The sequence below is a fragment of the Arachis hypogaea genome, chromosome 12, assembly GCF_003086295.3.
Source record: "Arachis hypogaea cultivar Tifrunner chromosome 12, arahy.Tifrunner.gnm2.J5K5, whole genome shotgun sequence".
NCBI lineage: Eukaryota > Viridiplantae > Streptophyta > Magnoliopsida > Fabales > Fabaceae > Arachis > Arachis hypogaea.
In genome coordinates, this window is record NC_092047.1 from 93,426,637 (window position 1) to 93,440,514 (window position 13,878).

The following is a 13,878-nucleotide window of genomic DNA, read 5'->3' on the forward strand; positions in this document are numbered from 1 at the left end:
TGAGACATATTTAAGCAGTAGTGATGAGAAAAAAAAGAAAAAAAGTGTCAAAAAAGGGAGTTTCAGCTAATAAGAAGATGTGTAATAAAGTTGTTGGTTATGACAGAAGATAAGAGTACTGATAAAGAGCTAAGAAATAAGAAGAATAGCGTGTCAAAAGAAGGAGTGTCACCTAAGAAGAAAGGAAGTAATAAGACGGGTCCATCTAGTAGCAGGCCAAGTTTGTCACCAAAAACAGCTAAGAAAAGGACTTTTAGAAAATATTCTAGTATTAGAAGAAGGCATATCTTAAGAGATGGAATGGTCAATGAGGGAATGAAAGGTCCGAATAATGGGACTATACCTAATCTTAGAGTTTGATCAACAGAGCAAAGAGTTGGGCATCTAAGTGGGTCAGAGGAGGGTGAGATTCCTAATGTGGATAATGGGCTTAATAACCCCAGTTCAGTCCTAACTAATGCGAAAATGGATAGTCATTATGATAAACCCTATGAGTATATAAGTGAGGCTTTCAATAGTCCAATTTCTTTTAAGGATGAAGGGAGGACAATTCATGACTCATTTAATGAAGATACTGAGTATGAAAAAGTTGTCTTTAAGGTTGGACAGTTGTTTTTAGTAATCAAATTGTTCAAAAAGACTTTGAAAGACTATTTATTTTTGAGTGAAAGGATGCATTCTAAATTAAAAATGAGAAGCATACGTTGAGAACAACATGTTCAACTGAGGACTATCCATGGTTGATATTAACATCATGGAATAATGCTAGTAGGTATTTCTAAGTAAAGACCTTAATAGATGAACATATATGTGCTATAGATTATGACAGCAACATGGATAATAGGGGATGAGTTGCATCTAAGCTCATTAAAAGACTATTCATCCATCTTGACATGAAATCAAGATAGACAATAAATCACATGATAGAAGAGTATAATGTCCAATTTAATTCAAGAATGATTGTTAGGGCTTTGAAAGTTGCTAGAGAGGTAGTTATTGGTAATGAAAGGGCATAATATGACAAAGTTAGAGATTATTTGTTAAAACTACATAAGAGTAACTTCGGATCCACAGTATTGATGAAAACAATTCTATAGCCTGAGTCTTTGCCACTATTTGATATATTATATATAAGTTTAGATGTTTGCAAGAGAAATTTTAAGCAGAGTTGTAGGTCTTTAATTGGTCTAAATGACTGTTCTTGAAAGGATATTATGGAGGTCACCTTCTTAGTGCAGTGGAACAAGATGCCAATAATCACTTCTTTATTATAGCATATGCTATTATCTCTAATGAGTGTATAGACATATGGAAGTGGTTCTTAAGTTTGCTACAAGAGAATTTAAAAGAGGTCATTCATCATGGATGAAATTTCATAAGTGATCAAAAAAAGATAATTTATACAACTAAATTTATTTTTATAATACACTCATTATTCCATTCAAATCATTCTTTTTTTATTCCATTCATTTTTTTTAGGTATTCATCTACTTTTATTATGTTCTTCTTTTATCTCTCTATATCTTTCTACTACTTATTAAATTAATTATATATTGAAATATTTTTATTTATCTTTTGTCTTCACTAAAATTGTAAGAAGTGAAACGACCCACGATTGAACATGACAAAAGAATTACAAGTTATCATAAAAAAAATTCTATTTTCATGGAAAACTATGAAAAGTGGTTACAACTTTGTAACTTTTTATTTATATTAGATTAAGTCAAGAAAGATTGAAAAAAGATGGACTATATATTTTTTGCGATCATATAGTTTATATGGATAATAAGAAATAAAGTGATTTTTAAGGAGAAAAATATATGCTTTAGTAAATCTTTGGCTAAAAATAAATTATTTTATCATTTATGAAATTTAGAAAGTATTCTGAGAATTACCTAAAATTAGTGATTTGGATCTAAACATAAGGTCCAAGTTCCTTTGTATTATAATATTGACGTCTCCTCTGGTGTGGTGAAGTCATCCGAGCTCTTCAGAAAAATTGGGAGTTGACATTTGCAAAGGACTCCGATGCTTAAGTTAATAAGGATTTTAGACAGATTTTTTAATAGATTAGAGTTGAGAAATACCTGAACTTCATAGGGTATTTATATAGCAGAAAAGATAAGTTTGTTATCTTTATGTAACTTATCCTTCTATAACTTGGTGGGTGGTTATTCTATCCCTTTTATCTAGAGGTTGTTGGGATCTAATATTTAAATATATGAGCATGTTTGTAGGAGCAGTTAAAATTCTGCCAGCCAAATCGTATAAATGAGGTTGGGTGTGTAAAGACAGTGGTTTTGGACTCTGAAATAGACTTTAGTTATTTTGGACCTGGTTTTAAATTTTGGGCCAGCATATGAACAAAAAGAATGAGAATAAGAAAAGAAAAAATTAACTAACTTGGGTTGGTTGAGTGGTCAGCTCACTCATCCGCTTAAGCTAGTGTCGGGGTTTCGAATCACGCCTTGTGTATGCAGCAACTCATTAACCAGCGGCAGACCCTTAAATGAATCTCAGATCCGCAACGGATTAGTCATTGACCTGTATGATTGGGGGATACCGTGGGCAATAAAAAAAAGTATTGATTTATATGGTTTAATATTCACCGAAAAATACTGTACTCTGAATTACAATTTAGTCTCACTTTTAGTAACAAACATAAATAAAGAAGTCATTATATACATATTTGTATTTTTTAAAAAATTATATTATGAAATAATAAATTAAATTTTTGATTTATAATATTATTTAATTAATATATGCTATTAATTATTTATTTTAAAATATTTTTTAGATAAATATTTGTTTTACCGTTTCTTTTTTACCGTCAATTTTTCTTTGTAATCTATTTTGGCTTTTTTTTTTCAAATGCAAGCAAATAATAATATTTTTAAAAAAGTAATTCTTGATTACTTACTTGTAATTTATCTCTTTAATTTTTATTTAATTGTCTTTAATATTATTTATTTATTTATTTATTTGAAAATTCTCTTAAAAAATATCAATTTAATATTTAAATTATTTTTTAATTTTATCTTTAGATATGTTTTCAAATTACAACGGCTATATTTTTGCTTAACTCTATTCTATTCAAGAGGAATAACCCAATAAATATCTAAATTTTTCTTCTTCTTTTTTTTTTTATTATTTTAACTCTTAATATTCACAATTTTTTTATTCTTTCTTAATTATTTATTGACTATCCTGATATTTATATTTCTCTTATTTATATTGATATTATTTTTTTAATAGAAATACATAATATTTTATATACTTATTGATTCACATAAGATTTTTGAATTTTTTTTTAGTTATTTTTAAAGTGTTCACTTTTAAGTGTTAACCAAAATCAATAATTTAATATATATTGATAAGTTATTTTGCTTTATTTATTAAAATTATAATGTTGTCGTCATTATTTGTCTATTCAATCAATTATAAAAATATGAAATTTTTTTTTTAAATCTTAGGAAGTATGGATGCGATGACCTTTCGGTTACATTGCTTAGGATTTAAAGATGATTTTTTAAATTAATATTGATTGGTATTTACATTCTTATAAATTATTTTTATGAATTTAAAAAAAAAACAAAAACTATTAATACCCGTCAGGGTAATTCTACTGCTCCATCAACATAACTTTAGTAAAAATATAAAATTTTGTATTTTAAAATTTAAAATTTAAATTTAATTCTATTTTAATTTAAAAAAAAATAAAATAAGAGATAATCTTAACAAAAGTCTTTTACAATTATAGAAAAAATATATTTTTTAAATACAATAAATAAGCAGCTAAATAGACACTAATCACCAGTAGATATAAATTAGTTAATAAAATCTAATTTATTATCTCTTTTTATTTTTATTTTTATTCATATTTATTATATAACTCAACATTTACTTTGAACATCTTTTTTATCTTCTCTCACATAATTGTATACTTTTCACTCTTTTTTTTTATTCTTATTAATATTTTGCACAATTATTTAAAAAATTTAGTTGATGGCTACAATTCTTTATTTTAATTTACTAAACAATTTACTCATTATATGTTCTTAAAACATTATAATGTATGATTTTTATAATTTTTTAATTTTTTTTAATTTTTATCTAATTTTGTTTATCAATTATCAATTATATACTGTCTTTGTACTTATATATCATTTTTTTGACAATTTACATCTTTTAAAATTTTTTTATGTTATAATAATAATATTAAAAATACATAATGTCATGATTTATGAAAAAATAGATGTTATTTTAATTATTAAAATATTATATTTATATTTGTATTACATTTAATAATTTTATTTTTGTACTGTAATATTTAAGTTTGCTAAATATATATATTAGATAATAAATTCTTTCATAAACTAAATACATAATGTCTTTATAATTTTATTTAATTTAATATTAAGTTTTAAAATTTTGTATTAAATACTTTTTTATATATAAAAATTAATTCATTTTATTTTAGCGAGTTGTTAAATCTATGTAATAAATGAAATCTTACTAGATGTATGGGGGAGATCCCATAATTTATTATGTGCGACAGAAATTAGAAAAGGAGAAAGTGAAGAATTCAAAGCAAGAGTTGCAGCAGCATATTCAAGACTGAAGACAAAGCTTGTTGTGGAGAGTGCTGACAAATAAGACTTGTCTCTGAATTGTGATTGGTCAAAGCTGCCGTTGTTGTTGGATGTCAGATTATCTGATGGACTACCGAACTATCCTCCCAATCACCTTCTCAGTCATACTCAGACTCACACCACCACATCTTTAAACATTCTCTCTTACTTTACTTTTATTTCCCCCAACTACTCTTCACATTAAAGTCATTTTAAGCACTATATTTTATTTCTATATTAAAATTAAGAATTTAGTTAACTTGTGTTTTAAAGATGTAGTTTAAAAATATAATAATAAAATATTTTTAAGATATTCAATGTATTATAAATTAAAAAAATTTATTTTTACAATAATTTTTATAAAATATTTTTTTAGAGCTAATAATTAAATTTATCCTTAAAAAATATTTTCAATTAAATTGGTCCTTCAAAGATTACGAATTACTCATATCTGTTATTCAGTTATTCCATTCACAATTTTCGTCAATGATTGATACTATGAAATATTAACTGATAGCATACATGACACATCACATATTTAATTAGATATTGACTAAATATGTTTACAAAAATCTATCAACTTAGTCACTAGGTCATATTAGGAATAAGATTTTTGTAATTAGAAAAAATGACTAAATTAATATTTTTTCATAAACATATTTGGTCAATATCCAATTAGACATATCTGGTATTATATGTTATCAATTAACGTTTTATAACATCAATTTGTGAAAAAAAATATTAATAGAGTGCCTGAAGGACAAATATGATTAATTTGCAATTTTTGAATGATCAATTTGATTAAAAAAATCTTCCTGAAATGAATTTGAAAAATGTCTTATTTTTTAGAGACTAATTTAACTATTAATTCTATTTTTTATGATATGTTTATTATATATTCTTAGAACTAACAAAATCCTAAAATTAATTACACATCTTTTTTTGGTAAAATCAGGAAAAAAAAGGTTAAATTCACATATGAAATTCTGCACCGAATATATATATATATATATATATATATATATATATATATATATATATATATAAGTATTAACCTCTAAAATAATTAAATTATTGTAATAAAATAGTTAAACTTATCATAATAGCACGCATAATTAGATTTTTTACTGTAAAATAATCAAATTTTTTTTATAAACATTAAATACATATACATGTTTTCATATAGCATGATATACATGAGATTGGATATTGATATTTTTATTTTGATAATACTATTTTTTTTTATATATTTTGTATTTTTAGCTCGTTGTTTACGTAACATCTTTTAAAAATTATTTAGTGTTTGCAAATTCATTTTGGTAAAACCAAACAAATCGGGAGCAAGTGCTTAGAAAAAACAGCTAAAGTGAATGTATGTCAGATACAAGTGAGAATTATCATTTAAACTCCAACAAATGCCAATCTAAACACACATAGAATTTTTCTGCGTGTTAAGAGTTAAGACGAATGCATCGCGATCGATTGGTTGGAGAGCAAAATGCTTTTGAGTTGGAAAATGGAATGATCCTCTTCTTATCTCTCTCTGTCTTATGCTCTCAGCCCCATACATATACCTCTGTGTTTTATCCCTTACCTGCATAAAGTAATAATATTTATACTATTTTATATATATATAGCATATAAATAAATTGTTTATTATTATTATTTTTATTAATTACTTTTAATATTAAAAAATCTACATATATTATTTCTCCTACCCCGTATTATCCAATCTGCAGTCTTCATTGTTTCCAACTCTCTTTAATTAGTCTTCGTTATCTTTATATATACCAACTTGATCAAGTCAAAAGCAAAGAAACAGACCCAAATCTCTACACATATTGAAACACTTCTATTGTTTGAAAGCTTACATTTATTTATATTCCAACCATTCTTATTTTTTCTCCTCCAATTCATCTTGATTTGCTCTCATATTCCTCAGGACTCAGGTATTCATTCCATCATGCATGTGGTAGTGCTATATCTTAATTTTCTTACATCTTAGTCCTTTCATTTTAATTGTCACCTTCACATTTCTATATATATATATATATATATATAAAATAATGTACTTAGATGTGTGTTGTGTCTAACTATTCATTTTTTCAATGTATGAAAACTATTATTTTGAAATAGATGAAATATTTTAGATTAAAAAAAAACTATAAATAAAATTTGATGGTTGAAGTTCCATTATAGTTAATTTCCTTTTTTTTTTTACGAATAATACAGAGATGGGAGATAAGAAAAAACCAACAAAAGTTGGCGGAGAAAGCCCAAGAGAAGATGCAACAAGAAGGATTTTTCCATGCCTATTTTGCTCAAGAACATTTTACAGTTCCCAAGCTTTAGGAGGGCACCAAAATGCTCACAAAAAAGAGAGAACAGCTGCAAGGAGATCCCAAAAATATTCTCAACCTTCTCCAAATCCACCACCACCTATGGCTTTTGCACCAACACTACACCAACTTGGGGTTTTGAATAGTAACCCTTCAATGTTCATCACTGCCCATGCTGCTAATTTTCATTGTCTTCAAAACAATCAAATAAATGAACAGTTTGGATCAAATAATGGTGCACCTAGATTTGGAAACTATCCATTTCTTCAGGGAAGAAGAATTTCAAGCAATAGTAATGGGTTTTTTTATGATGATGGTGAGAAAGGGTATTGTGGTAAATGGCAAAGTAGCATAAGAAGCAGTAATAGTAATGTTGGCATTAGAAGAGAGAAGGAGCACAAACTTGATTTGTCTCTTCATCTGTAGGAAAGTGGGTATAGAGAATTGTTTGAGAAGATTAATTCATCTCAGAATTCAGAGAGATAGATAATTGAAGGGAGATGCTAGGTAAATAATGACTATCTTGAATAACATGAATAATTACCAATCAAATAAAAATACACTACACTTTAATTTAATGCTTTTAATTAAATTTACTCTTTTAACCTTATTAATTCACATTATTTACACATTGTTTAAAAAAATTGTTAGTTACCTATGCTTTTCTATAATTGAATTGCTTGACTTTTGGTTCTCATTTTTTATTCTATTAATATATATTATTACTAGATATTTTATATCCTTAGACTTTAATTACTCCCTCCAACTACCTTTTAGTGCAAAGTGTTTTATATATTGTTCCATAGACATAAAGTAATTAGATAGAATAATAATAATTAGAAGTCTAATTCATTTTTATAATAATAAAATATAAAATATAATTTTTTTTAAATTGAAATAATAACTAAACATAATTTAAGACTCAATTATTTTTCTTAAAATGCTTGGGAGGAAAAAGATAAACGGAAAACATCAATAATCTCATTGTTTCATTCTCTTCTTTTGTTTTTTAGGTTTAATTATTTCGTTATTTTTTATAATTTTACTAAATTTATAATTAAATTTTTATATTTTATTTTTTAATTAAATTTTTATATTATTTTTAATTTTGTAATTAGATTAATATTTTTTTATAAATTAAAGGTACTTATAATTAAAAACTTAGTTAGATTTTTGACCACATATTTTTTAGGAGAAATATTATTAGTTTTAATCTTTTTTATATGAAAAAAGACCTAATTATAAATTAAAAGTGATGTAGGAATGACCTCAATGAAAGAAAAAAATGTATATAAACTTAATGATAAATTTAATGAAATTATAAAAACTAAAAAGTAATTAAATCTATTTTTTATATTTTTAGTATTTTATCGTCGCAATTTTTTTATATAGGGAGAAAAATTCCAACACCATTTGCTAAGACTCCCGGCCTTGACAAGATTTTCTTGGTTGTTCCGAAGTTTAAGAATTTAAAGCTATTGTTTGAAATAATATGATGATACATATTGAAATAGTTATTTGGTATACTTTAATTATATAGGACTTCGGACTCAATCAGAGAAAATATGAGGTATTAACAGAATGGATATAAGATAACTAAACACAATTTAAGGAATGAAATTTGAAGAGTCACTACCAAAAACACGTGGCCCGTACTTTTGTCGTAAAAATTTGTGAAGAGTTACCACTTGATCTTTAATTTTTTGAAGTTGTTTCTCTAAATTTGCGATATGCTGTTGCGATGAACTGTTAGAACCTTCGCAATTTGTAGCTCTAAAGATGCGCTTTCACTTACCAAAACCATTGAGATATGTAGCATTACTAAAACCAAGTACTCGCTTACCATTCTCAAGACCACAGACTTTTTCAATCGCATCATTTAGATGAGCCAAGACTTTTGAATGAATACCTTCAGTGACAGTACACTCTTGATCTTGAGGCAAATGCTCTACTATTTTTTTCTACAAACAAATATACATCACATTGGAGTAGAGTATTCACATAATTAATGCATTAGAAAAAATATACAGCCGTATAAAAAAATTCAGACACTCACAGCTAATCGTTGTCCTTCTCCGCTTACATAATTCCCATATTTCTTTAGCAAAGTTGATATAATAACCTCGTTTCGACATACAGGTCTTCCCAATTTTTTCTCCTAATACAATAAATAGAATATTAAAGGTAATCACAAATTTAATTATAAATGCTAATTTTATAAAAATAGTATAATAGTACTAGGCATAATAAAAAAAACTACCATCTGAGTTGCTCTTCTAGCATTTCTTTTACTTCCACCGCCATGTGAAACTATAAGCTTCTTACGATTTTTGACGTTTTGCAAACATTGTTTCCATGATTTTCAAGAACAAAAAATTAGTAAATAAATGTTACCAGATATCCATAGCCAATATTCAATAAAAAAAAGTATAGAATAAGTATTTACCTTTGTTGTAGAGTCCATATAATGATCTACAAAAGCAGTCCATTCAACAGGTGGTATGTCTGAGGAATTCGCAGCTAGAATTTATGCCTTTCTTTTGTTATGATAGAAGTATTGTCCTCGTAAATTATATTTATGGGCCTTCCATCTATCACCTAAGGTCCTCAAACACTACAAGAAACATCGTTAAAATCGACGGCTAAGCCGTCGATAATATTAAAATTCGACGGCAAAATAAGCGGCGTAGGTGGTTGCTATTAAGCCCGTCGATTTTTCAAAATTCTAATAAAATCGATAGCGTTTCTGTCTATAATATGAGTGTGAAAATTTTACCTTATTAAAATCGACAACATTGTCGTCGATATTATTAAATAAAATCGACGTCATTTTCGTCGATATTTGATTCAATAAAATCGACATAATTGCCGTCGATTTAATTATTTAGATATCAACAAATTCTGTGTCTATATTTTGTTTTTTTTTTTTTTGTCTATTTTAAACTTAAAAAGCGACCACTCTGCCGTCGATTTTAATAGTTATATGTTTTAATTATTTTTTCTATTTAAAAAATAGTAAACAATTAATACAAATAAACTTTTAAATATTAGATAATAAATTTACAAACTTATCAAAATAATAAATAGTTCTCTAATATAAAGATTCAAGACAAAATAAATAACTAAATTTAGACTTATATTCGTTTAAATTGCAATCCACTAATAATATAAAATATTTAAAACACAACAAAACATTTAGCTGTGATGACTTTAAATCTGTGATGACTTTATAATTAGACATTATACTTTTAGAGATAATTCAAAAAGCTAAATTAAATTAGTCAAAACTAAAGAGCAGTTGAGCATCAGAATTCAGAAGTGATGACTTTAAATTTGTGAGACTTTATAATCTGTTAAATAACTCTCCAACAATCACAAAAGGACGAGCACGCATATCAGGAATCAAAGCACTACATACTATTTGATGTATCATATCATATCATTAGTAGTGTAGAGAAAAAGACAAAGACAATCACCAGTGCGAGGCTCTGAAAATCCTATCCTCATTAATTAACTAAATCATTTCTTTTCAAATTCTTTCTACAGTTTTTCTTTTCCAATCACTATAGCTATCAGTATACATTATCATAACTACCCTTCTCATTTTCTATGCATTATTACAAGAACAAAAGAAGATAAAAACACTACAGATAATCAAATTTTGGGTCAAATAGAAAGTTAAACCATGCTTGCGTAGCTTCCATATCTGCAACCGAATCGAAGGTGAAAGTCTAGCCATTCATCGACACCGAATCATCAGAGATCTTCTGAACTATAGGATCCTATTCATCCTTGTCCTTGCACAGTGGCCTCATCCTCACAACAACCTAGTGACACCAAAAATAAATTTATAAATTAATCAGTTCATCAAAATTGCAGTATTGACTGTTACTATATCAAGCAGAGGAGACAGTGAAGTACCCTAACACCGGAATCGGAGGATCCGGTGGGGACCGAGTTGTCAGCAAAAGCATCGGCGCTGAGCTTCCTCTTCAGTTGATTGGAAGAAGGAGGTCTTGGAGGCAGGGGGCTCTTCAATTTGGCCGGCGAAGGCTTTGAATCGGAAGCGGCGACAGCGAAAATATTGGGATCTGAGGGAGGGTCATTCTCTTTTGAGGGTTTGTGCTTGCGAGAGTTGCTCGGCCTCTGTTTGAGGAGCTCCGCGGCGGAAGCGTCCCTTAGGCTCGCGTTTTTGGGCAGCATGAAGTGCTTCATTTTGTAGAGAGAGAGAGAGAGAGAGAGAGAGAGAGAGAGAGAGAGAGAGAGAGAGAGAGAGAGAGAGAGAGAGAGAAGGGGAAGTTGAAGTAGCCGTTGGGGCGAGAAGTAGAAGATAGAATTTTGAATAATTGGTATGGGAGAGAGCCAACTCCATTTTCCATGGTAATAACCGTGTCTCCTTTGAGTAATGGTCCTTTTCCTTCTCTTGGACTTTCTATGTTGCTATTAAATTCCTCAGCAGTCCAATCCTCACTTTCAAAATCAGCCTTCAGGACACACAGCTGCACCTTCAAGGAGGGACCATCTCCCTTTGTTACCTTGGTGTTCTGAATTGTGGCATCACACACTGCAACCTGGAGCGGGGAACTGTCCTCTGCTGTGATGTTGATCTGTGTGAAAATGGTTGCAGGCAACCCTTTTCATCAGACATAACTGCAATGATCTGCCTCTACCAGCTGCTAGACTAATCTGCCCCCTGACCGATAATCCATCACTAAGTTTGAATCACAAAAAGAATATTTCTAATTAAATACATGGTTCTCTATACAAACGAGATATATGTACACAAACATAGTTAAAATGGAAACATACCATGGGGGAAGGTAGGTAACGCTGCAGTATAGGTGGAATCACCTGTTCCAGCATACGTGGCATCACCTGTTCTAGTATAGGTGGCATCATCTCCTGTAACTGGTTTAAGAGAAAACAGAACAATCAATAACACTTTTTTTTCCTTCCAAAAACTTAAGGTTTAGTTTCTCAATATGGAAATAAACAAACAAACAACCAACTCACTTCAGCTATAAACAGATAATAGATTAAATACTCACCACTTTCCGAATTACAGGTTCCAAGATCAACGCCATGTCATTGGTGGAATCAAGAGAAGAGAGGTACCGGGTGTCTGGTAGTGCTACTTTTCGTTTACAAAGAGGGAGCTGAAGGTCTCTCTCATCATTACCCTCATAGCTTGATGATCCTCTCTTGTTTGGTGCCATTCAATGATTCTTTCTTGGTCAAAGTGATTCTGGCAACCAAAAACAAACAAGCAAGCAAGCTAGTTCTACACTTGTAGTAGTAGACGATTTCACTCAACTAGTCTTGGTTTCAGAACTAGTTAGAACAAGAAAGAAACTGGAAAAATTTTCCCACTAAGTACCACTAACTACATCAGTCAGTATCTGCTATTGCATCCAATGATGAACCATTACTATAGAAAATACCTGTGAAGAAAATAAAATAAGCATGAGATGATGAATACTTGGATACATGCAAGCAAAATACACATGATTATGCAATCCTTCTAGAGTAAATAATACAGAGCAAGTCGTATCACAAAGTCTAATTAATCATTTAGTGCAGTATCCAACCTCATAATTCAAGCAGCCAGCCTCACGCAACGACGATTCAGCTTCTTTGATATTTCCTGCATCCAACCTCCTTTGAACTGCCATCTCATCCATGCCTCCTTCTCATCTCAACTGCTCCCCTGAGCACAGGCACTGCATCATGTTCTTCAAACTCCTCCTCTTCTTCCTCCTCCCCTGCTTATTTCCATTTCCCATGCTTTCTCAACTCAACCAATAACTTCCCACAAGCCACAACCGTTGAAATGAAATCACAAAATCATCACCGAAAACGACAAAAAACTGTTTCCATTTCCTATTCAATTAAACATTTAAACTAAATTAGTTTTCCAAAAAAACAAAACAAAACAAAACCAAACCAGAAATCTCAGCTATATGTTCAGGGAAATCATATCAAAATCACACCATCCAAAATTGAAAAGTGATAAGAATCAAACGAATTCAACTGAAAAATAAGTAACGTCACGAAACTGAAGCGAAAACGATGCAAAAATAATAAATTTGCTAAACAATCAAATAGGAATCTCGTACATGACTTCGGTGGTGAATTGAATTGAATTGAGCTCTCAACTCAGGAACCGGTGTTGAAGTCGGAAACATAAAAGAAGAAAAAAAAATTTGAAACTGAAAAAAAGAAAGAATAAAAGAGAGCTATGATTAGAGCAAAGTAAGAAGTAACCTTTTGGTATTTGAGAGAAAGAAAAGTAGAGGGAAAAATCAGAAGGGAGATGAACAGTAACGGCCATTGCTGAAATTCCAGCAATGCATCCATCAATTGAGAGAGAACAGAGAAGGACCAAAGTAGGAGGAGCGACGGCGGCAACAGAGAGAAGGAGCGATGATAGCGCGGCAGCAGCGGAGCGACGGGCGGCGCGAGCAAGAGGAGCGACAACAGCACGGCAACAACACAGCGCGACGGCGGCGCGAGCAAACGGAGTGACGGCAGCGCAACTGTGACACCGGCAGCGGAGATGAGGGTTGGTGAGGAATTTGCGGTAAAATGAGGGTTGATGAGGAATTTGGGGGTAAAATTGTGTTCAGAAGTTGGAGGCGGGAAGTAGGCGCGGGGTTGGGCTTTTTAGCAATAAAAATCGACGCCGCTTTTGTCGATTTTAATTTAAAAAAAAAAGTAACGTGCTTTGCGTTTATTTTATGCATTAAATTCACACCATTTATTTGATTTTAAAAAGGAAGTTAGACCGTTCAAATTTATCAACGGAAGTGTCGTTGATATTTTAAATATAAAAATAGACATCATGGTCGTCGATTTTAAAATAAAAGTATTTTCTGTTACTGCTTCGTCAATGATATGACGATAGTTAA

At 29.6% G+C, this 13,878-nt stretch overlaps 1 long non-coding RNA gene across 4 annotated transcripts; it reads right to left on the reverse strand.

Moving 5' to 3' along the window:
* Nucleotides 1-10,365: 10,365 nt before the first annotated feature.
* On the reverse strand, nt 10,366-13,607 carry LOC112727731 (uncharacterized). 4 transcript variants are annotated; one of them, XR_011868726.1, is made up of 8 exons: nt 13,353-13,607; nt 13,087-13,179; nt 12,559-12,850; nt 12,348-12,411; nt 12,019-12,215; nt 11,780-11,878; nt 10,892-11,681; nt 10,366-10,797 (listed from the first exon to the last, which is right to left on the reverse strand). It is a non-coding gene; the product is annotated as an uncharacterized lncRNA (long non-coding RNA). The 4 variants fall into 4 exon arrangements; XR_011868728.1 differs by lacking the exon at nt 12,348-12,411; XR_011868725.1 differs by lacking the exon at nt 13,353-13,607 and having other exon boundaries at nt 13,087-13,238.
* Nucleotides 13,608-13,878: the final 271 nt, after the last annotated feature.